The sequence below is a fragment of the Heterocephalus glaber genome, unplaced genomic scaffold (genome assembly GCF_053883595.1).
Source record: "Heterocephalus glaber isolate CG9 unplaced genomic scaffold, H.glaber_assembly_v1.0 deba00001730, whole genome shotgun sequence".
In the NCBI taxonomy this organism is placed as follows: Eukaryota; Metazoa; Chordata; class Mammalia; order Rodentia; family Bathyergidae; genus Heterocephalus; species Heterocephalus glaber.
The window spans coordinates 2,235,231-2,257,985 of record NW_028258441.1 but is presented as its reverse complement, the minus strand read 5'-3'; the positions used below and the strand labels follow the sequence as shown (position 1 = coordinate 2,257,985).

The window sequence follows — 22,755 nt, the reverse complement described above, 5'->3', positions numbered from 1 at the left end:
CTGACACATAGGTCACATCTATTTTAAAGATCTTGCATTTCTTACCCTAACTAGAGCTTTTAAATTTCTGATATGATTTTACTGTATATTTGCAATGCTGGGTTCCATATAATTCTGAGTGGATCATGCATAGGAATCTGGTAGTCAGAGGGGTGCATCCTCAGAGCAATAGAATAAAATGTCAAAATCTGCCCACTTCTGGACATGCACAGAATATGACTTGCAATAAGTCACTCATAGAGGTGACATTTATTGTGTACCTACCAAGTTATAGTCACTGCACTAAGTTCAGGGCATACATACTAAAGACATTCTTTCTACCCTTAAGCAACTTCCAGTCTAGAGAGGAGCCAGACATGTTAGCAGAAAATATCAATAAAGTACAATAAGAGATATTTATGATAGAGATAATTACAGGATGCTATGAACATCATCAGAAGCAGCTTCATAAAAGGAGGGGGGAATCTAAACTAGAAGTTATCTAGGTGCATATGTGCATGGTGGAGTGTTACAGTCAAAGCGAATAGTATGTGCAAAGACTCTTGGAATGGCAAGTAGGTCCATGGCTTATCTGTAAAAGTTAAGAGAGGGATTCCAAGAGTTGTAGATAAAGACAAGATGATCATGAAGGTTCTTAAAAGCCCTACCAAAGTTTATAGACTAGTTAGAAGGCATGAGTGAACATTAAAGGGTTTGTAAGTCATAGAAACATGATAGGAATTGAGTTTTGTAAAGATGAAGCTGGTTGTAGTGTAGAAAATAGAACAGCTTAACCTGAGACTTAGGGCAACAGGTCAGGTTGAAGGTGATTAAAGTCATCTAAGTCAAAGATGATGATTCTCCAAACTAAACTCTGATCCTGGAGTGATGCAGTAGTATGCCAGCAATAACCTCAACTTCAGGTCCAAAACACTCATTCCCCAAGTTAACAGCAAGCTTGGCTGCTTAAACTCCACAGCTGACTCTCTCAGCCAAAGGGAAATGACTTTTAAAACATCGTGCTCACATTCTGTGGGTAGCTGACATCCAACACTAGGCAATTCAGGTCTTCAGAGCCTTGAGTCCAGTCTTTACCTCAATTCAAGACAACTTTGAAGGACAACTTTAGCTTGTGAGCTTCCTGTAGAACCACCTAAAGTCTTTGTTGTTACTGCATCCCTGTTCAACTGTTCCCTCTACCCAGTCCTGCTTCACTCACTTCCTTACAGATTTCTCCATGACAGTCCTCCCCAATAAACTTCCTGCAGGCAAACTTTTGCCTCAGTCTATTTCCAAGGGACCAGATCAAAGACAGAACCTCAGTAGTCTTCATCTGTAAAATGAGAGGGTGGATTGGATGCTTCCTATAAACATTTCCTGTTTCCTCTACCATTCCATGGATGTTGGGATTTTTTGACAATTCTTGCAGCTGCTTCAAAACAGCAGGAAATTGATATGACAGATACTTAATTTTAGCAAACCCAGCAGGACTCACCACAGCAATTAGAAATGTTTCGCAAACATACTACCCAAAAATCTTGGACCCAGTTGGGGTTGATATCCTCTGCTTTTATAGATATACAGTTCTTTATGGCTTCCATCCCAAAGCTTGCTTCTTATAAAAAGTACTGCAACTCTCTATGGACGAGCATGCTGATACCAGAACTAAAAGCAGTAAGTCCAGCACTTTTCTAAATGCACTGAAAAGCTAAATCTATGATTAATATATCAAGTGGTATATTGCTGCTATGACTCTCTCCTCCCCCTTCAAGAAAAAGTTCCTCAGCAAAATAAAACTGAAATGCAGAATTCTTTTGTGAGGTATTATATCTATACCTCATTTTTATCAATGATGATCCATTTGTACACTCTAAATAATTTGATTCTGACCATTTCAGCATAAAACTTTCATACAGACATTCTATGATTTATGAAAGGTATATTCCTGTAAAGAACTTTTCTAAATGCATATTTCCAAAGTAAGGTTTCAGTCCTAAAAATCTGAGAGTTCCAAAGAGCTTCCAAAAATCTGGATCTGGAGTTTTTAACCTAGGGTCTCTGGAATCATAATCAGCTTTAGGGGTCTCTGACCCCTAAAGTTGTGTACAAACTTCTGTGGTTAGATGTCATAGCTGTTATTAGAGTATATACTCAAATATAGAGGAGTTCATGGGCCCGGAAAGGTTAAGAACCATTGTCTACATGGAACATATTGCTTCACACTTGATAAATCTGGAGTTTAGAAAAATGAGCTTTAGATGACTTCTCCAAGGTCAACTAATTTATTAGTAGCTCAACAAGCACTAAACCTCTTGTTTGCTTCCTTTCACTCCAGTGAGCTTTCTGCTGCACTAGGCTTTGAAGACATTTCAAAGCAAGGCATCATTCCTTGTACATTATACTTTCCTCCATCATCACACCACCACATTTCTACAGCCAAGAAAATGTTTCCTCAGAGGAAACCAAACCCTTCTGCCAGGCTGAGTAACTTTTATAATACCTCCTATTCATTTAGCATTTTATAGCTTTCAAAGCAATTTCATATATATGATTACATTTGATTTGAGCCTGAAAATCCTTTCAAAGTATGTTGCTAAGAGTTAAAAGCACAGACTCTAGAATTGGGCTCCTTGACATAGAATCCCACCTTGCTACTATCAGCCAGATAACCCTAAGCAAATTATTTGGCTCCCTGTGCCTCAGACGCCTCATCTGGAAAATGAGGACTACATGTACTTCATGAACTCACTATAAGAACTAAGTTAATACCTGCCACAAAGTACACATTTAATAAATATTAGCTACTATTATTAACCTTATTTTGTATTCACCAATACTTTTTATATTATTAATGAGAAACAATAATATTATGTGACGTCCTCAGATATGCCCTGTAAATAACACAAGATGTTTTAACCCTAAGCCAAAACTTTTTAAAATACAACATGTATGATTCTGAGTACAAATAAACAACAATGAAGTAATCAGTCTCCCAATGTTTAAAAAAGCTATGAATTTACCGGGCTGGGGATTTAGCTCAGTGGTTCTAGCATCTGCCTCACAAGCGCAAGTTCCCGAGTTCAATCCCCAGTACCAAAAAAAGAAAAAAGAAAGCGATGAATTTATCTATATTCATTGAAAATCTATATATCATCACTAAGTATGCAAGCAGAAAAATTCAAATCTGTCCTGAGGCTCTCTTTTTATTTTTTGTTCTTAAATGCATAGAAAAGAAAAGCTAATCATCGTTGAATATGTCATACCTAATCGTCTTTTGAAGCCACATTAGGTATGTCTCTCAAAAAGGTATTTTTTCATTAAGAAAACATATTGTCTATGGTCAATTATTTGGTGGAATTTGTTTTAAATGAAGTGATGAGCTCTTTTTCTTTTATTTTTTATTTTTGGTTCTGGGGATCGAACTCGGTTCCTTGCACTTGCGAGGCAGGCGGTGGAACCACTGAGCTAAATCACTGGCCCAATAAGCATTTTTGTAAATGCTGCCAAAGAAATAGGCATGTCACTCAAAAAGGCTCAAGTCATATCTCCAAATGATAATTAAGGATTATACTCATGGTGTGCTCAAAATGAGTAGGGCCTCAGACAAAAGTAGTACCACAGCGCCTTTGCCTCCTGGCTAAAAGAACAAGGATACTTCAGTCATCTCTCTTTAAATTATGCAGTGGCCACTTCAGTTGCCCTAACTCAGAACTCCCAAATGCACTTGGGCTAAACTTTAAAGGAGCCCTTTGAAATGATTCCTTCAATTATCTCAAAACACTTTTTATAAACTTCTCTACCCAAGCCCCTTTTTACTTTGCAGGCTGGGTGGACTGCACTGTGTGAAAAGTGACTCTTTTTCACCAGAGCATTCCGAGAACAGTGGGCATGTTCCTCCACACTAGATGAGTAAGCAATTAATAGCGTGTGAGAGTAGAAGCACGTAGCCTTTTTCTTTGAACATTTATGCAATCTATTGCTTTGCAACTTTCCACCTGTAATTTTTTAAAGGTCCCCTACAACCAATCAGCTGAGGCCCTAACTAAACTGACAAAAAGAGTAACAATATGAATGTGAGATTATTTTCTTTTTAATCTTAATTTTACTTCCATGTAAAACTATCTGTTTTCCAGTGTCATGGAAACCTGTGATGTCTATTAGTTGCCTTCAGTAGTGGCTTTGTGCTTTGTTATAACATAATATTCCAAATAAAGCTATTTTTGGCAAACAAGAATCCAGTCCTGACTTTTCTTTATGTTGAAAGCGACATAGACCAATGTGTTAATCATAAAGTGATGAAGAAGCTGTCACCGGGCTGGGTCTGAGGAGGTTTTTCAGGTTGAAATAAAGGATTTAATCCATCCTTTTGTGCAATAAATTTGTAGATTTCTTGGCATTTGTTATGGAAAAAAATTTTAGGACTCATTGGTAAGAAGTATGGGAAGACTTATTAGGTAAAGACTTTGAGGATGCACTCAAAAGTGGAATGTTGGCACTCAGAAGAATTAAACATGTTATTTTTTGAAACAGGGAACATTTATGCTGTTTTTGAAGGCGTAGAAACCCTGAGAGAATCCAGCCCACCCTCAAGAAGGGCACTAGCTCATTCTACAGGTATGGGCCCAGATTTTTAAAAGTAATTTAAATATTAAAGGTGGGGTTCTCAACCTGTTCCTTTATCTTATGATCAGGCTCCTGCTCTTTATTTTTTAATTAAGCCAACTTACATACTTTAATATTTTTGAAAAATTTTAGGTGTGATGGTTTGGTAGGGAAGGAGCCTAAATTTAACCAAAGGAATGTTGATGTGGATAATCTTGGGTAACTTTGGCTGGATTTTGGAAGTGGTAGTCCTCCTAAAAGTATAACTTTTAGTTATGATTTTCTTGTCTCCGTCTTACTTATTTTTTAATGTTTTCTAAGCTACCTCAGCTATGATTATACTACTGGTATCCACAATAGAAGAATGCTGAAGCAAGGGTCAGGTCCTGGGCATAAGACTGCACTAAGAGACCATAGTTAGGCTTCTAGACTACCATAGCCTTCTAAACCATAAGTTCTTCCACTTGCAAAGTCAGCTGTAACCCACATTCAAAGACAAGTCCTGGCTAAAGGCAGAAATTCAGTGTAGTGTAATGGAAAGACCAACTAGATTAAACTCTTCAGGCCTGAGTCCTACTGCCAGTTCTATGTAATCTAGCTGTTTGCTCTTAGGCAAAACTTTACAGACCAGTTTCCTCTTCTGTAATACCATATAAAACTAATTTGGAAAAAATGATATTTTTGTCAACTACAGTATGCTAACATAAACAACCCTAAACCAGTAATTTAGCATCTAGTTTGTTGTATTCCTAGTTGCATTATGAGTTTGAGATTACAGTATCCCAATAATCACATCTATATCTTTTTTCTCTATACAAAAGACCTTAACCAGAAATCTAATCTTAATAGTGACTGAACATATGACCTTCTGATCTATAATCTCCATAAGTAGCTCCTCAATTTTTATGCTGACTACCCCAGCTGCCACTCCTCTAAACCCAATACCGGGTACCCCAACCTCCACTAACTATGTGCCACATACCTGTCTGGGTAGACATTCTAGAATGTGGACTTATTGTGTTTGTAAGTTGGTTTGCTAACTGGTTTGGGGCCAGTAATACTTGTGTATAGTGCCTCTTCCAATCTTCTACCCTATATTAATGATGTCCTATATTTAGACCTCTCTCATACACATGCTCAACTGTCTGTTTCAAAGACTTGCTTCCATTTTAATATCCCTAAGCTCCACTGTTTGACTGCATTCATCTTCTCAGCTTGCTCCAACACACCACTGCCCAGGCTCCCATCCTTACATGTTTTAGACTTTTCCAATCTCTGTTTGAAGGCTGACTGCTTGCTTCTAGGGTATTCCAGTGATTCCCAGAGATCTTCATGTGTGGCTGAACTCTGAATAGATAAAAGGGATCTGACTTGTGTTACTATCCCTTTAACTGGAAGGTCCAGGTGGGGACCAAAATCAAGGCTGGTGAATACAGTGCTGTTTTGGACCCATAAACAGTGATGTTGTAGAAATGCACCAGGGTAGAGAGCTGGTCAGCATGTGTTGTGATTGTTCTAATTGGTAGATAACCAAGGCATTAAATATTCTAAATATCACCTCTCCATAGTGCCTTTCTTCTAAGAACCTCTCTTTTTTGACTTTGTAGTCTCAGATTCCACCCTCCCTTCTGCCTCTCCTCTTTGATGTGAAATATAAAATGGGTATTAGCTCCATATTTTTACTCTTATTCCTTCTCCATCAACAACTGGGTGTTTTCAAAAGGCTCTTTGGAAAAAAATCAAAAGCCTCTTTGGATTTATAGTCCAATCACTCCCTTTTCAGATTCAAGTATATTTCTAAGATTCTAACTGTGTTAGGCAAAATTCTACAGATATTACTTTCCCCCAAGCCCAAGATTCCTTGATTATCCTATCACACACTATTATTCCACTATTATGGGACTTTGTAGATATAATTAAGCTTACGAACCTTAAGATAGAAGAATTATACTGGATTATCCAGTTAGGCCCAGTCTAATTATGTGACTTCTTAAAATAGAGATTCTTTTAGTTGAAGTCAGAAGAGGTGGAATAGATGAAGCGAAAACCGGAAGCCAGGGAAATTTAAGGCATGAGAAGGATTCAATTGGCTTTTATTGGCTTGGATGGAGACCACAAAACAATGAATGTGGGAAGCTTTAAGAAGGTGAAGTAACCTTCATCCCTGCTCCAAGCAAGGAAACATTCCTCAGTCCTACAGTTTCACAGAACAGCCTGAACAACCTCATTTCCCCTTAAAGGCTCCCAAAAAGAAGCTTCGTGAGATCCTAAGCACTGCAACCATAGAAACCATGTTTTATCGGACTTTTGATTTGCAGAACTATGAGATATTGCATTTTTGTCAATCTAATTTACTAAATTTGCGATAATTTATTATAATGGCTACAAAAACTACTATATCGGGACAAATATTTTGGAATGCTTACTATTTTCTCTTCATCATTATAATTAAATACAATAACCTTCCAGGAGTCTTTTCTATTAAATTATGGCTTTATTGCGCTTATTTTTTAATTTGAAGTCCTGCCTCTCTGCTCAAATCTTCGTTTAATACCCCCTCTTCCATACCGGGGTCAGCCCCATCCAGGTAAATATACATTGATTTCTCCTGTGCCCACCCTCAGACTGAAACAAGCTGTCTGTAGGCATGGTCTGTAAAAGAATGATGTTGCAAAGCTTCATGTGTAGTCTTATTCTCAAGATAATAATTCATTTGAAAGTATTGGAATCTCAGGCTAATGTGAAATATTTCATAGTACTATTCCTTTCCTATCTGTCTCCACTGCTTTTCCCTCCTCTTAAAGGGTCTTTCCCTGTGCCCCTTTCAATGTCTTCATTGAGCTCCATACTCAAATATAGGCTATAGAGTAATAGTTCTTTGAAGAATAGCATTAGACATCTGGTTTGAGCCATGCCTATCACAGCTTCTCATACAACACTGAAACTTTTACGCCCATAGGCAAATCCGTGTCAAACCTATAACACTGGAAAGTTAATTTGCCAAAAACTTATTGTTGCTTTTAAAATAGGCAATCTCCTGTGAGAGACATTTGGGAGGAAAATGAGACAAGAAACCTAGAAGCGGTCCATTTTAATGTTGTCACATTTGAGCTCAAGTTTCTTTTGTTTTGTTTTTTTTTGCACCCAAGAATTTGCAAGCTTTAATGTTATCTGTCCCTGGAATTTACAAAACTACAGGTAGCTTTTCTTTGATATTAAACAATGCAAAAATAGCTTAAAAATTAACAAGCAAGAAAATTTTCAAATGATATATAACATCATGTTTCATTTGCAAGACAGGCTATAAGATTATTTTAAAGTTTCAGGTAGATAATAATAGTAATGATTGAATAGTATTAATAATAAAGTAGTCATTATAAATAGACTTATTTTTAGCTCTTCACTAATTGTTTTATGTATCATTCATTTTTTTAATTAAATTCTATTATTGGTACATTGTAGGTATACAACACAATTACATTTCTCATTGGGAATTGTACCTTTACATAATGCATCTTGGTTCTTATTTTTTCCCCATTCCTAGCCCTCCCTTCACCCCCTCCACCCTTCCCTATTCACAAAGACTTTATTTCCATTTTTTCCATTTCTTATCATTTTTCCTTTCCCTTCTTTCTTTTCCCCTGCCCCTCCCACTATCCCTACCCCTTTGGACCTTTTCTTCCTATTTTACATTTTCAATTATTCATTCTAATCATTGGTACATTTTAGGTAAACAATATAATGACATTCATCGTTGGAAATTTGCACCTTTACATAGTCTCTCTTGGTTCTTCTTTTTCACCCTTGCCCAGCCCTCCCTTCAACCCCTCCAGTCCTCCCTATTTACAAAGATTTTGTTCCTATTTTTCCATTTTCTCATATTAATCCCATTCCCTTCTATCCTCTCCCCTAGCCCTCCCACTTCCTTCCCCTTTGCCCCTTTTCTTCCTATTTCACATTACCTATTATACATTTAGTCCTTATTTACACTTTCAGTTTCTCACACCAGAGAAACTATTCTGAATTTATTCATGTGTGTCCGATTTATTTCACTTAAGAGTATCGCCTCAATGTGCATCCACTTAGCTATAAATGTCTCTAATTTCTCATTTTTTATGTCTGAGTAGCACTCCATTTTATTAAAAAACCCACATTTTCTTTATCCAGTCTCCAGTTGATGGGCATTTGTGCTGTTTCCAAGTTTTAGCTATTACAAACTGTGCTGCTATGAACATGGGTGCACATATATCACTGTGGTATGATTCTTTTAATTCTTTGGGGAAGATCCCCAGCAGTGGAATAGTGGGGTCAAATGGGACATCCAGTCCTAGTTCTTTGAGGTATCTCCATACTGATTTCCACAGTGGTTGCATCAGTCTACACTCCCACCAGCAGTGGAGCAGGGTTCCTCTTTCCCCACAGCCCCGCCAGCATTTGTTATTGGTTGATTTCATGATAGCAGCCATTCTTTTTGCAGTGAAGTGGAATCTCAGCGTTGTTTTCATTTGCATCTCTCAAATGACCAGTGATGTTGAACATTTTTTCATGTATTTATTTGATATTTCTACTTCTTTGTCTGAGAAATATCTGTTCATTTCAGATGCCCATTTTTCAATTGGGTCTTTAAATTTGGGAGGTCTGATCTTTTTAAGTTCTTTATAGATTTGAGATAGTAGACCTTTGTCTGAGGAAGAGCAGGTGAAGATTTTTTTCCCCCATTGGGAGTTGTCTCTTCACACTGCCGGTGGTTTCTCTTGTTGTGCAGAAGCCTTTTAATAAGAAGAGATCCCACTTGTTGATTGTTTGTGCTAGTTCATGGGCAACTGAGGTTTTGTTCATAAAATCTTTTCCTACACTGATGTCTTCAAGGGTTCTACCTAACCTCTGTTCCAACTGGTTCAGAGTTTCTATTTTAATATTTAGATCTTTAATCCATTTTGATTTTAGTTGAGTGCATGGTGAGAGATATAGGTCTAGTTTTAATCTTTGGCAAGTTGAAGCCCAATTTTTCCAGCACCATTTATTAAAGAGGCTATCTTCCCTCCACTGAGGGTGTTTGGCTCCTTTATCGAAGATGAAATGGCTGAGTGTGACTGGCATTGTTTCTACATCTTCTAATCTGTTCAACTGGTCCTCAAGTCTATTTCTTTGCCAGGACCATGCTGTTTTTATACAGTAGCTTTGTAGTATAGTTGCAGGTTGGGGATTGTGATACCCCCTGCCATGTCTCTGTTACCTAGAATTGCTTTTGTTATTCTGGGTCTCTTCTTGTTCCAAATGCATTTTTGGATTGTTTTCTCAAGGTCCATGAAGTATGCTGCTGGGATCTCAATTGGAATTGCATTAAATCTATATTGCAATTTTAGAAGTATGGCCATTTTCACTATATTAATCCTTCCTCCCCAGGAGCAGGGGATGTCTGTCCATTTTCTGATATCATCTTCAATCTCTCTTTTCAGAGGGCCATAGTTTTCAGAGAAGAGGTCTTTGATTTCTTTCATTAGGATGATTCCTAGGTATTTCAGTTTTTTGGATGCTATTGTGAAAGGAATCATTTGCTCTATTTCTCTCTCAGTGAGTCTGTCATTCGTGTAGAGGAAAGCTATTGATTTTTGTGTGTTGACCTTGTAACCAGCTACTTGACTGAATTTGGTTATTAAGTCTAGAAGACTTTTGGTGGAGTTCTTGGGGTCTTCTATATAGAGTATCATGTCATCTGCAAATAATGATAATTTGACTTCTTCATTACCTATCTTTATTCCTTTTATTTCTTTCTCTTGTCTAATTGCCATAGCTAACGTTTCCAGAACTATATTGAACAAGAGTGGTGATAGTGGACATCCTTGTCTTGTTCCTGATTTTAGTGTGAAGGATTTCAGTTTTTGATGATTTAGTATGATATTGGCTGTTGCTTTTTCATAGATGGCTTCTATCAGTTTGAGGTAGAGACCATCTATTCCAATTTTTTGTAGGGCTTTTATCATAAATGCATGTTGGATTTTGTCAAATGCTTTTTCTGCGTCTATGGAGATAATCATATGGTTTTTGTCCTTGGCTCTATTGATATAGTTTAGTACACTGATTGATTTGTGTATATGGAACCATCCCTGCATCCCTGGGATGAATCCCACTTGATCAGGGTGTATGATCTTCTTGATGATCTTCTGCATTCTGTTTCCCAGTATCTTATTAAGGAGTTTTGCATCTATGTTCATGAGTGCGATTGGCCTATAGTTCTCTTTTTCAGTTGGGTCTTTCTCTGCTTTGGGGATCAAGGTGATGCTTGCTTCCAAGAATGAATTTGGGAGTATTGCTTCCCTTTCAATTTCATTGAAGAGTTTCAACAGTAGTGGCAGCAGTTCCTCTCTAAATGTCTTGTAGAATTCAGCAGTGAAGCCATCAGGACCTGGGCTGTTCTTAGTTGATAAGTTTTTAATTACATTTTCAATTTCATTGATTGATATTGGGTTGTTCAGAAATTTTAGGTCTTCTCCATTCAACTTTGGTAATTCATATGTGTCTAGGAATCTGTCCATTTCTTCTGTGTTTTCCATCTTATTGGCATATGGGTTCTGGAAGTAGGTATTGATGATCCTCTGGATTTCTGCTGGGTCTGTTGTAATTTCACCCTTTTCATTCCTAATTGCATGGATTTGGGCCTTTTCTTTCCTTTTTCTGACAAGGTTGGCTAAAGGTTTGTCAATTTTGTTGATTCTTAAGAAGAACTAACTCTTGGCTTCGTTGATTTTTTGAATCTTTCTCTTAGTCTCCATTGCATTGATTTCTCCTCTGATCTTTTTAATTTCCTCCCTTGTAATGAGCTTTGGGGTTGTCCTGCTCTTCTTTTTCTAGAAGCTTGAGGTTCAGCATCAGGTTGTTTTATTGAGCTTATTCTGTTTTCCTAATATGCGTATTCACTGCTATGAATTTCCCTCGTAAGATTACTTTCATTGGTTCCCATAGATTCTGATATGTTGTATTGTCATTGTCATTTAATTGAAGGATCTGTCTGATTTCTTCTTTCATTTCCTCTGTGACCCATTGGTTTTTCAGAAGTGTGTTGTTCATTTTCCATGTGTTTATGACATTTTTTGAGTTTCTTTTGCTATGGATCTCCAATTTCATCGCACTATCATCTGATTATATACAGGGGATAACTTCAATTCCTTTGCACTTACTTAAACATTTTCTATATGTGAATATGTGGTCTATTTTGGAGAAAGACCCATGTGCAGTGGAGAAGAATGTGTATTCTGATTTTGTGGGGAGGAACACTCTGTGAACATCTGTTAAGATCATTTGTTCAAGAGTTGGATTGAGTTCTAGTATTTCATTACTTATTTTTAGTCTAGTTGATCTATCTATTTGTGACAGTGGGGTGTTGAGGTCCCCCACTACAATTGTATTAGTGCATCTATGACTTTTCATGTCCATTAGTATTTGTTTTATATAGTTGGGTGCACTAGTGTTTGGTGCATAGATATTTATGATTGTCATCTCTTCCTCTTGGATTCTTCCCTTTACAAGGATGTAGCGTCATTCTTCGTCTCTCTTAATCAGTGTTGGTTTGAAATCTACTTGTTTTGCAAAGAAGATAGCTACTCCTGCTTTTTTTTGGGTTCCTGTCACATGGAGTATTGTTTTCCACCCTTTAACTTTCAGTCTATGAGTTTCCTTTTGAATTAAGTGTGTTTCTTGTACACAACATATTGTTGGATTTTGCTTCTTGACCCATTCTGCCAGTCTATTTCTTTTGATTGGTGAATTGAGACCATTAACATTGATGGTTATAACTGAAACATATTGACTTGTCATTGCAATGACTTTTTCTTCTTGTTGGGTTCTCCCCCTTTACATTTAATTTCTTGTCATGCCAGATGGGTTCATTCTGCTTTGCTTCCTGGGGTTGTGATCCTCAATGTCTCTTCCTAGGACATTGTGTAAAATTCTTTGGAGTGCTGGTTTGGTATTCACGAAGTTCCTAAGGTGCTCTTTGTCATGAAAGTATCTTATTTCTCCATCAATTTTGAAAGATAGTTTTGCAGGGTACATCAATCTGGGTTGGAGGCTGTTTTTTTTAGGGCTTGGAATATGTCACTCCAAGCTCTTCTTGCCTTGATGGTTTGTGTTGAGAAGTCTGCTGTGATTCTGATGGGCTTTCCTTTGTATTTGATTTGTTTCTTTTCTCTGACTGCTTGGAGAACTTTGTTCTTCTGTTGAGTTTCTGGAATCTTAACAATTATATGCCTATGTGTAGATTTTTTTTTTGATCAAGGCTATTTGGAGTCCTATATGCCTCACTTATGTGTATGTCAAGCCCTTTTCCCCTGCTTGGGAAGTTTTCTGCCATTATTTCTGTGAAGAGATTTTTTTTATGTCATCTGCACTCTCTCCTGTTTCTTCATTGAACCCAATCAGTCTTATGTTATTCTTCTTTGCATCATCTAGCAGCTGCTGGATTGATTTCTCATGTTCCCTTATAATTTCGAAGCAATTTTTCTTTTCCTGGTCACTAATTGCAATCTTATCTTCTATATCTGAAATTCTGTCCTCACACTGGCTCATTCTGCTGTGTAGACTTTCCATGGAGTTTTTCATGTCCTGGAAATCTATTTGCATGTGTTTTATGGATTCCATTTGTTTCTTATGTTGGGATTCCATCATGTTCCTGAGCTCCTCTCTAGATTTATTAATCATGTCTTGCACTAGGGGCACAATTTCTCCTGTTATCTGAGAAATTATTTCTGTTTTCATTTCTTCCAGATCCCCTTTTGTTTCCAGTTCAGTGGGTTCAGGTGGTTGAGTATCAGAGGGTTCCATCTCATTCCCTTTGGGGTTGCTGTAGGTAATCTGGAAATCTGGTTTTGAGACTTATTTATGTGTTTTCTCATTTCGACTGGGGCGGGGGGGGGGGGGCTGTTAGCGCCTGCACGGATTACCTCCTCTGAGCTGGGAAAGGTGGGAAAGGGGCTGGGAGCTGTGGTAGGTATGGTGACCCAAAAGCCCTTTCCTGTGAGCTGGGAGCAGCCGGAGGGATGGTGGCTGGGGTGCCCCTTCCTCTGGACCAGGAGCTGTAGGACGGCTGCTCAGGAGCCCCTACCTCTGGGCCGGGGGCAGCGGGACTCAGTACCTCGGTCTGGTGGTCTAGTGTCCTCTGCGTCTTTGTAGTGTGGAAGCAGGTGGCTGCCTGTCTGCAGCGGGGTGACTAGGCGTCTTCTGTGTGACTCAGGACCTCGGTAGGGCGTGCAAAGACCTGCCTGTCTGCAGCGGGCTGATCCGGCCTGTTCTGTGCGACTCAGGACCTCGGTAGGGCGTGCACCTTGAGTTCAATTTTCATCTCATTTAGGTTCATATTTTCTTCATATAGAGTCTAATTTCATCAAATATGCAAACCTGCCTGGGGAAGGATAGAATGGATATGAACTCTGGGTTGATTGGACACATATTGGTCAATTAGCATTTCAAACAAGTATCAAAGAAGTTGAGGAAGATATCTTCTTCTTTTACATTTACTAGTATCAATTGGAAGCTTCAGAGACTCTAGGAATCTAATTTTCCCTGCAAAGTTAAATAGAAGGAATGAGAAATGAATTTGGTTGGAATTAAGGGGTACATTTTTTCATTGTAAGCTGGAATTTTTGTAGTATGGGAGCTGTGATTTTCAACTAAAAAGCAGTATTGCAGATTTCTAAAATATTTCCTTTTCTGTTATGGACATACATCCACACACCTTTGCCTCACAGAGTAAAACATCCTTAGAATCCTCTATATAAACAAAACAGCCCACTCAGATGACCTCAGACAAGAGAATATGTACTGATAATGACAAACTTCATTATGCTGAGACAAAGCAAAGAAAAAGGAAGTATGGAGGACTTTGTTACTGCCTTCTTCTCACCCTAGCCTTTACACGGATTTAGAAAATTCAGTCTGAGCCCCTCTCAGGTATCTAACATACTTAATACAGCCTCTTCATTAAAAATACTCTTGGCCTTGCTGAGAATCCTTGGGTTTTCAAATGTTCTAGAACTCAAGATAACTTCCAGCCTCACTAATATCCATTTATTCTAATGTTCCTAAACTGTGGAACATACCAGGCCCTCTGGCATTCCACAACCTGGATGTAGCCTCAAAACCAGAATTGGGGGCTGGTGTGGTGGTACATCCCTGTAATCCCAGCTCTTGAAAGGCTAAGACAGGAGGATCACAAGGTCAAGGACAGTGTGGACTACATAGTGACCTCCTGTCTCAAAAATAAATAAATAGCCAGATTTGCTCTCTGATTCCTTGTTTTTAGGCAGCAGAGAGGGAGAAGAGTTATGCCTGCATCCCTCAATGTCTCAGACTTTTTATATATCACTTCATTTGTAAGTAAGAGTTACAAATCAACATAACTTAGTTGATTAGTGTGTGCATAAATAATAAATGGAAGGTGCATCATATACTGAGGCTCTTCAGTTATTCACATCTGAAGGCAGCTAAACAACTACAGATATACAGACAAATAGCCATCTTCACTGGTAGTAGCTCTCTGAAGTTCAAAATTAACAGCTGGTAATAATGCAACCAAATTTGCACATCAGTGTTTAAATTTTCAACTCCTTGTCCCGTGAAAGTAATCATGAAAATTCATAGGTGCCTTTGCCAGAAGTTTCTTGCTAGGCTTTGTCAAAATGTCTTAGGGCCCAAGAAAATGGAGGAGATAAGATAAAGAGAATAATGGAGCCTGTGTCCCCTGTAGCTTTCCATTCTAAAATGCAGTTTGACAAATCACAAGTCTAATATATACTCACAAGGAAGCACTTTTCTTGCTTTGAATAACCTGAAAACTCTGCCCATGTGGTTGGCTCCAAATCTCAGCCTCTTTCCCAATTATAGAGATGGAAAGAAGAGAGACAGAATTCATAAGTAGTATATAGGAGTCAGATCTTTCCAGAGGATAATTTCAAGACGAGGGAAGTCAATAGCCCAAAGGCTACAGCTTGGGAATGGAAATAAGAAAATTTTAATACAAATCTGAGCCATGCCACTGACTCATAATGTGGCCTTTGGCAAGTCAGCAATATTTTCACTAGCTCCAAGTTTCCTAGCTCCCATTTGCCACTGAAGCTGTCTGCCTATTCCTAGCAGCTTCTCATGCTTGCAGCACATTTCATTCAGAATGTCTTATCTGAGAAGTTTTCACCTTGGTCATTGGTGATGCCTGAAGTAATATCACACCAGAATAGCTGCAGACTGGAGCGCATCGCTGACTATATACCACTGCTGAGCCTCACACTGTTGAATGGCTTGGTAGGTGGATATTAAGGAAATGGCAATCACTCTAGTAGTCTGGCTTAATTGACTGTTCCTTCACACCTATTTATTCAATAAAACAATGCTTCTCAATGTTTCACAATATCTACAATGGAAAAGAGAAGAGAAATGTAAGAACATTTTTGAAGCTAAAAGCAATACTCAAAGATTTGTTTACCAGTTTGGCTGTTTTCAAGATACCAAATTTACTAAAGGAGCAAAACAAAAACCCAGAATATGAAGTAACATTCTGTGCAGGTAAAAAGTGATACCTCTACTACCTGTTGCAAAAATCAAATAGCTCTTCATTTTCTCTCTCCCCTTAAATCGAAGCCATGTATAGGAATATCTTTGAGGCAAAATTGTAGTTACATGTTTTCTCATCTACCCAGTGCCCTCTCTGAGTTTCTCCAATACTCTCAAAAGACTATTGAACCAGGTAATATGCCTCTATGTTTTCAAGTTTGTACCCTGAGCCATCCTAAATTATTATTTTTCCAATCATATGAGTCACCCAAAGCATTACTTTAAAATACAGATGCCTGAGTCTACCCTCTAAAGACTTTGACTTTGAATGTGCAATCAATATCCCATGTAATTCTTTGTCAGGCAATTTGGGAAACCTTTGCTCTAAAGTCTTCTACACCCTTGCCTCTCAAGTTACAATGTTGCCATGGCATCACCTAAGAACTCTTTTGATATATAAATTCTGAGTTCTTACCCAGCCCTGGAATCTGTGATATGACAAGATTATTTACACAAGTGATCATTTACACAGTAAAGTTTAAGAAACATTATTTTAAATAGGTTGTATTATCTGGTGACCAAATAGTCCATATGAATACTTCTTTGAGAATTAGTTTAATAGATAATTTCTCCAACTCATTTATTCATTCAACTAACAGTTAGTGATCTGTTAAGTATCTGAGCTGTGCCTGGAAACCGGCCTGAAACCCACCTGAAGATCATTGCCAACAGCATAAAAAGAGAACTTGAAGGAAAGATCATGCCTTTGGTTTTCTTGGAGAAGCTTGCCATGGCTGGTTTTCCTGATCGGAATTTGGCTGTTCTTGGAGAAGAAGCTCAGATCCTTGCTGTAGCTGGGAATGGCTGCTGTTCTCATCAAGGGAGCACTGATCTTCGCCTTGAGCTTTGCTTCCTGGCTCCAATGTAGATTCCTCAGTGTGGTGGCACAAATCCTTCACCTGCTGACGCAGGCTTTCCAGCTTCCGCCACTGGCCTTTGGGCCTTCTGAGGGCAGATCCTTGATGCAGACTTGCATGAGACATTGCCATGGGCTCTAAGCCTTTAAGAGGACTTGTGTGGAACATTGTGGTGGGATCCAAGCCCTCAGCTATATTCTTCTGGTCTCTAGTGTCCAGACAGATCTCTTGCACTCCTCTGCATTTAACTTTTTGAGTGAATATTATAAAATAATCCTATAAATTATGTGTTGTATTAAATTTATTCCCTTGCAAACCCTGACTACAACAGGGGCCATCAAATGTACTGTACAATATTAAAGTATCCAGAAAATGATTGAAAATGTTTCAGCATGTAACAGAAAAAACTCCAGCTAAAATCATTTTAAGGTTTTTAGAAACAAGTGTAGAAAATTTCCCTATTTTGTCCCTTTTACATATGGACAGAATTTTAAACAATAGCTTTATTACAAAAATTTCTTTTGTCATAGACAAAGTCAATCATTTGAATGGTCAAAGATATATTTCTCTTTATTTCATTCTGGTGAACACACTTGGAAAAGAAAAATAAAAACTTAATGGCTACCAAATTGGTCCATGCTGTTCCACCTTTCACCATCATCATATCCATTGTCCGGAACAGAACTGTTCATCTTCGATGCAATGTTTAAGAAATAAACACTGTGTTCCTATGAATTTTGCCATCACTTTATGTATTTGGGCTTATTCTGTTAACTGTTTGGAGGCTTTTATTTCAGGACCTGAAGCCTTCAAATCAGGCATGCTGCAATCAATTGGACAGGCTATCTAGGTTATGGTTTTGGATTCAAATAGAAAGGATTGTGTCAGGGTCTGTTCTAGCTTGAAGAATGGCCAAGGCAGCAAATTGGGACAGTGCAGCTGCTGGCCAGTTTCTAGCTCTAGCCTTGACACTCCCTGGAAAGTCAGTTGTTCTGTACTACAGCTTAGAAACCATGAAAGACTATCATGAGAGTTTTGTTTTGTATCTAAAAGACTTCTTATCTTTGAGGCAATAATGTCTGACTCTCTTATCCCTATGGTTCTATTGACTGACATTGACTTTTGCTCCCTCTTTCACTTTCGAATTCTAAATCTTCCTATATTCAAGAGGATAGACTCAGATTAAATCTGTGATTAATTTATAATCATTTTCTTTACCTTCCAAATCCTGGTTTTGAGCCCTATAATATTGATTACTCCTAACAATTCAGAGGAAAGGATCTTATCATAAATAAATAAGAGGAATATTCAGTGTGTATCTATATATGTGTTACATACACAGGCAGATATTTAAGCTTTCTTATACAAATGCAACTTTACATAAAGCACTGAAAATGATTTCTAATCATGACAAGACTGTGTGATACATAATAAATGATAAAAGATGGAGGAAGGAAAGACAGAGGGAGGGAAGGGGAAAATATAAAGGGTGTTATTTGCATACACCAACTCCCCATGATGAATGCAATCATTATGTACTGAAAACGTGTACTAATAAAAAATCAAAACTACAAAAATGTATGAGGTTCCCTTGATAAAGTACAGCCATTGTTTAGTTTAATTCTAGTTGTTCACCTCAGGCCTAAGTAAACAATGACTCTGTAACTCACCCTGAATATTTTGAGAAGCATAAATTATATAAATAATTATATGTGTCCTGCCTATGGTTCCAGCACTTTAAAGTATTGGCACAGTTTTTCATAAAAAGCTCCTTCAAATAACTTTCATTCAGTCATTGATAACCCCCACTAGCAGGTCAAACCTATAGATGTCAGTTTATAACTCTTCTAAAAAGTCCTATTTTCCTTTCTAAGATTCTAGTCTCTAAATTTTCTTTCCTTGTTAGCAAGAAGAAAAGGGGATGGAAAGAAAATTACGGTTATAACCTGCACATGTGCACAGCATGCTTTCGGTGACTTTTAGTTGACATTAGCACACAGTTGGTTTCCTTAGAAACTTCTATAACAGGTTCAAGCCTCTTTCAAATCCATTTAAATGTTTAAGAGGTTTTGTCTTTTTTCCTCTGAATAATTTAAAAAATATTTAAACGGTGACTTTTAAAGAGCAGGAGCATTATAAGTGTATTTCTAACAGCTACATTTAGAGATGTTTATAACTAAAAGATGTACTTTAAAAGATATGTTTATATATAGATGTACATAAACACATAGGGGTATAGAAAATTATAACCCAAACTATTCTTTCTGATTCATTGGTTAAACTCACACTGAACATTAAATCACAGATAAAAAGAAATAATACAGCATACTTATTCCCATTGTGGTCATAAATATGCCTGGGCTAAGGCCATTCCTAGCAGGTATCCAGGAATCTTGACCTCCACACAGTATCTGAATCACTGAATAACTGCTCCTTAAACAGTCCTCTCTTCCTGAAAATTTATCTCCAATGTTTTTGTGATACCATACTACCTTCATTATTTTATTTCTCGGACTGTAACTTTTATAGTATATGCTTACAGATTGTCCTTTCTCTTTTCAGCCCAATTAAGGTTGAATTTTAGACCTCCTACTTTTCTTAGTGTATTTTCACTGCCTCGGTGACAGCAACTAATGGTATAGTTTCAATCACCACCTTATTACAAATAATTAATACCCTAAGTTATACAACCCTGACCTTTCTCCAGAGCCTTAACCTCACATAACCGAGCAAAGATTACAGCCAGAAATCCTCCTGCCACCTCCAGGTCAATATAGCTGAAATGCAGCTATCATTCCCCGTAAATCAGTGCCCCTTCTAGCCTCCCTGCTTGTGTATCAGAACCACCATCGTTCTCCTGGGTTACAACCTTGGTATTGTTTTGTATTTCATTCTTATTCTCTTCCCTCACAAGCAGTCAACATAAAAATGTTCAGAAAATATTAATTCATGCAACAAATATTTGCTGAATACATAATATTTACAAAGCACTGAGCTAGATATTAGAAAAATATTTGAGTTTTGTCCAGTTTTTTTATATATAAGAGAGGTGAAAGTCTTCATTTATAAATAACATAATGGCTTAGGGATCCTTAAAATCTTTCTAGTATCAGTATCTAGAAGTAAGGAATTTGAGTCAGACCTCTAAATGCTCAGCTGAACTCTCCTGAAATAGAAGAAATCACCAGAGAGCAAAAATGAAATGATACCTGAAAACCAGAACACTAAGCATATGACCTGATATTAGAATAGTCTTAGGAGTATCTTAAGGATGTCTGTTGATCTCTTTTGAATCTTAAAATCTTCAATTTTAATGCTCACACACATACAATGGCAAAGTTGGAAATGAGGCATAAAGATGTATCTAAGATTTTTAAAAATTGAGATAAAAAAATATCCATACAGGAACAAAAAGACTGAAAGTACTATTTCACGAAAAAAAAATTAAAACTCCCATCAAAATAAAAACGTAAGGGAACTTCCTTAGCCTGATAAAGTATATCTACCAAAAATTGACAGTAAACATCACATTTAGTAGGATAACATGACAAACATTGATTTTAAAGCTAGAACCAAGACACAGATGTTCTCCAACTCTACTCCTGTTAAACGCTGTGCTGGAGAAGGGTTGGGGAGGGAAGATGGATTACTATCAGTGGGCAACAATTTTCTTTGGGAAATAATGAGCAAGTTCTAACATTAGATCATGCTGATGGTTGTACAACTCTGTAAATATAGTAAAAACCATCGAATTGTATACTTGAAATTGGTGCTCTTCATGATATATAAATTATATCAAGAAAGCTTGTTAATAAAAAAAAATGAGGGCGGGCGCCCAGAGCGGCTCGGCCCGGCAGTAGTGGCTGGATGGCACTCGCTGCTGGGGCCGGCCGCCCTAGGAGTGGCTGCAGCAGCACCAGGAGTCCAGGATGGTAAAATGACCCAGGGGAAGAAGGAGAAACAGGCCCTGAAGGGCAGTATCATGCTGGCCAAGAAGATCATCATTAAGGATGGAGGCATGCTGTTACATGAAACCTTCCCAAAACATACATTTCTGATGAATGGCATAATTCAAGGAGTAAAGGGCTTCTTGTCATTCCTCAGTGTCCCACTTATTGGTGCTTTTTCTGATGTTTGGAGCCGAAAATCCTTCTTGCTGCTCACCTTATTTTTCACATGTGCCCCAATTCCTTTAATGAAGATCAGCCCATGGTGGTACTCTGCTGTTATCTCTGTTTTACAGTTATCTGTAACAGTTATCTGTTATCTGCAGTTAACTGATAACAGTTTGCTGTTATCTCGGTTTTTGCAGTTACTTTCTCCATGGTATTTGCATATGTAGCAGATATAACTCAAGAGCATGAAAGAAGTATGGCTTATGGATTGGTTTCAGCAACATTTGCTGCAAGTCTAGTCACCAGCTCTGCTATTAGAGCTTACCTTGGACGAGTGTATGGAGACAGCTTAGTGGTGGTCACAGCTACAGCAATAGCTTTGCTAAATATTTGTTTTATTCTTGTTGTTGTGCCTGAGTTATTGCCTGAAAAGATACGGCCAACATCATGGGGAGCCCCCATTTCCTGGGAACAAGCTGACCCTTTTACATCCTTGAAAAAAGGGGGTCAAGATTCGCTAGTACTGATCATCTGCATTACTGTGTTTCTCTCCTACCACCAGAGGCAGACCAATATTCCAGCTTTTTTTTTATACCTCAGACAGATCATGAAATTTTTACCAGAAATTGTGAAAGTGTTTATAGCAGTCCTTGGCATTCCTCCCATTATTGCACAGACCATAGTCCTGAGTTTACTTATGAGTTCAACTGGAAATAAGACACCATTTTACTGGGTCTGGGATTTCAAATATTACAGCTGGCATGGTATGGATTTGGTTCAGAACCTTGTATGATGTGGGCTGCTGGGACTGTAGCAACCATGTCTAGCATTACCTTTCCAGCTGTTAGCACACTGGTTTTATGAACTGCTGATGCTGACCAACAGGGTGTTGTTCAAGGAATGATAACAGGAATTCAAGGATTATGCAATGGCTTGAGGCCAGCCCTTTATGGATTCATTTTCTACATATTCCACGTGGAATTTAAAGAACTGCCAATAACAGGAACAGACTTGGGGACAAACACAAGCCCTCAGCACCACTTTGAACAGAATTCCATCATCCCTGGGCCTCCCTTCCTTTTTGGAGCTTGTGTGGTACTGTTGGCTCTGCTTGATGCTTTGTTTATTCCAGAACATACCAATTTAAGCTTAAGGTCCAGCAGTTGGAGAAAGCACTGTGGTAGCCACAACCATCCTCATAGTACACAAGCACCAGGAGAGGCCAAAGAACCTTTACTCCAGGAAACAAATGTGTGATGACTGAAATCAGGAAGATTTTTCTATCGGCACCCAGGTCTTAGTTTTCACCTGTAGTTCTGGATGTACATTCCATTTCCATCTACCGTGTACTTTAAGATTGTCTCAAGAAATGTATTTGCATGAACTCTGTGGGAACTAAAAAAAGAACTGAAAGAACTGGACAGTTTTCGAAAGATGTTACAATTTCTTTTGAAAAGAAAACTTTTGTTTATTAGCACCAATTTCTTGCCACTAAACTGTTTTATTACACATCCTTTAATTAAAAACTATATATGCAACTTCTTAGATATTAGCATATATTTCTTTGCTACCATTTCCTTATGGTGTTGAGCTTTAACTCC

General features: G+C 37.9%; 1 pseudogene; it reads left to right on the top strand.

Moving 5' to 3' along the window:
* Nucleotides 1-20,976: 20,976 nt before the first annotated feature.
* Nucleotides 20,977-22,436, top strand: LOC101720795 (solute carrier family 71 member 1-like; annotated as a pseudogene).
* The last annotated feature ends 319 nt before the right edge of the window (nt 22,437-22,755 follow it).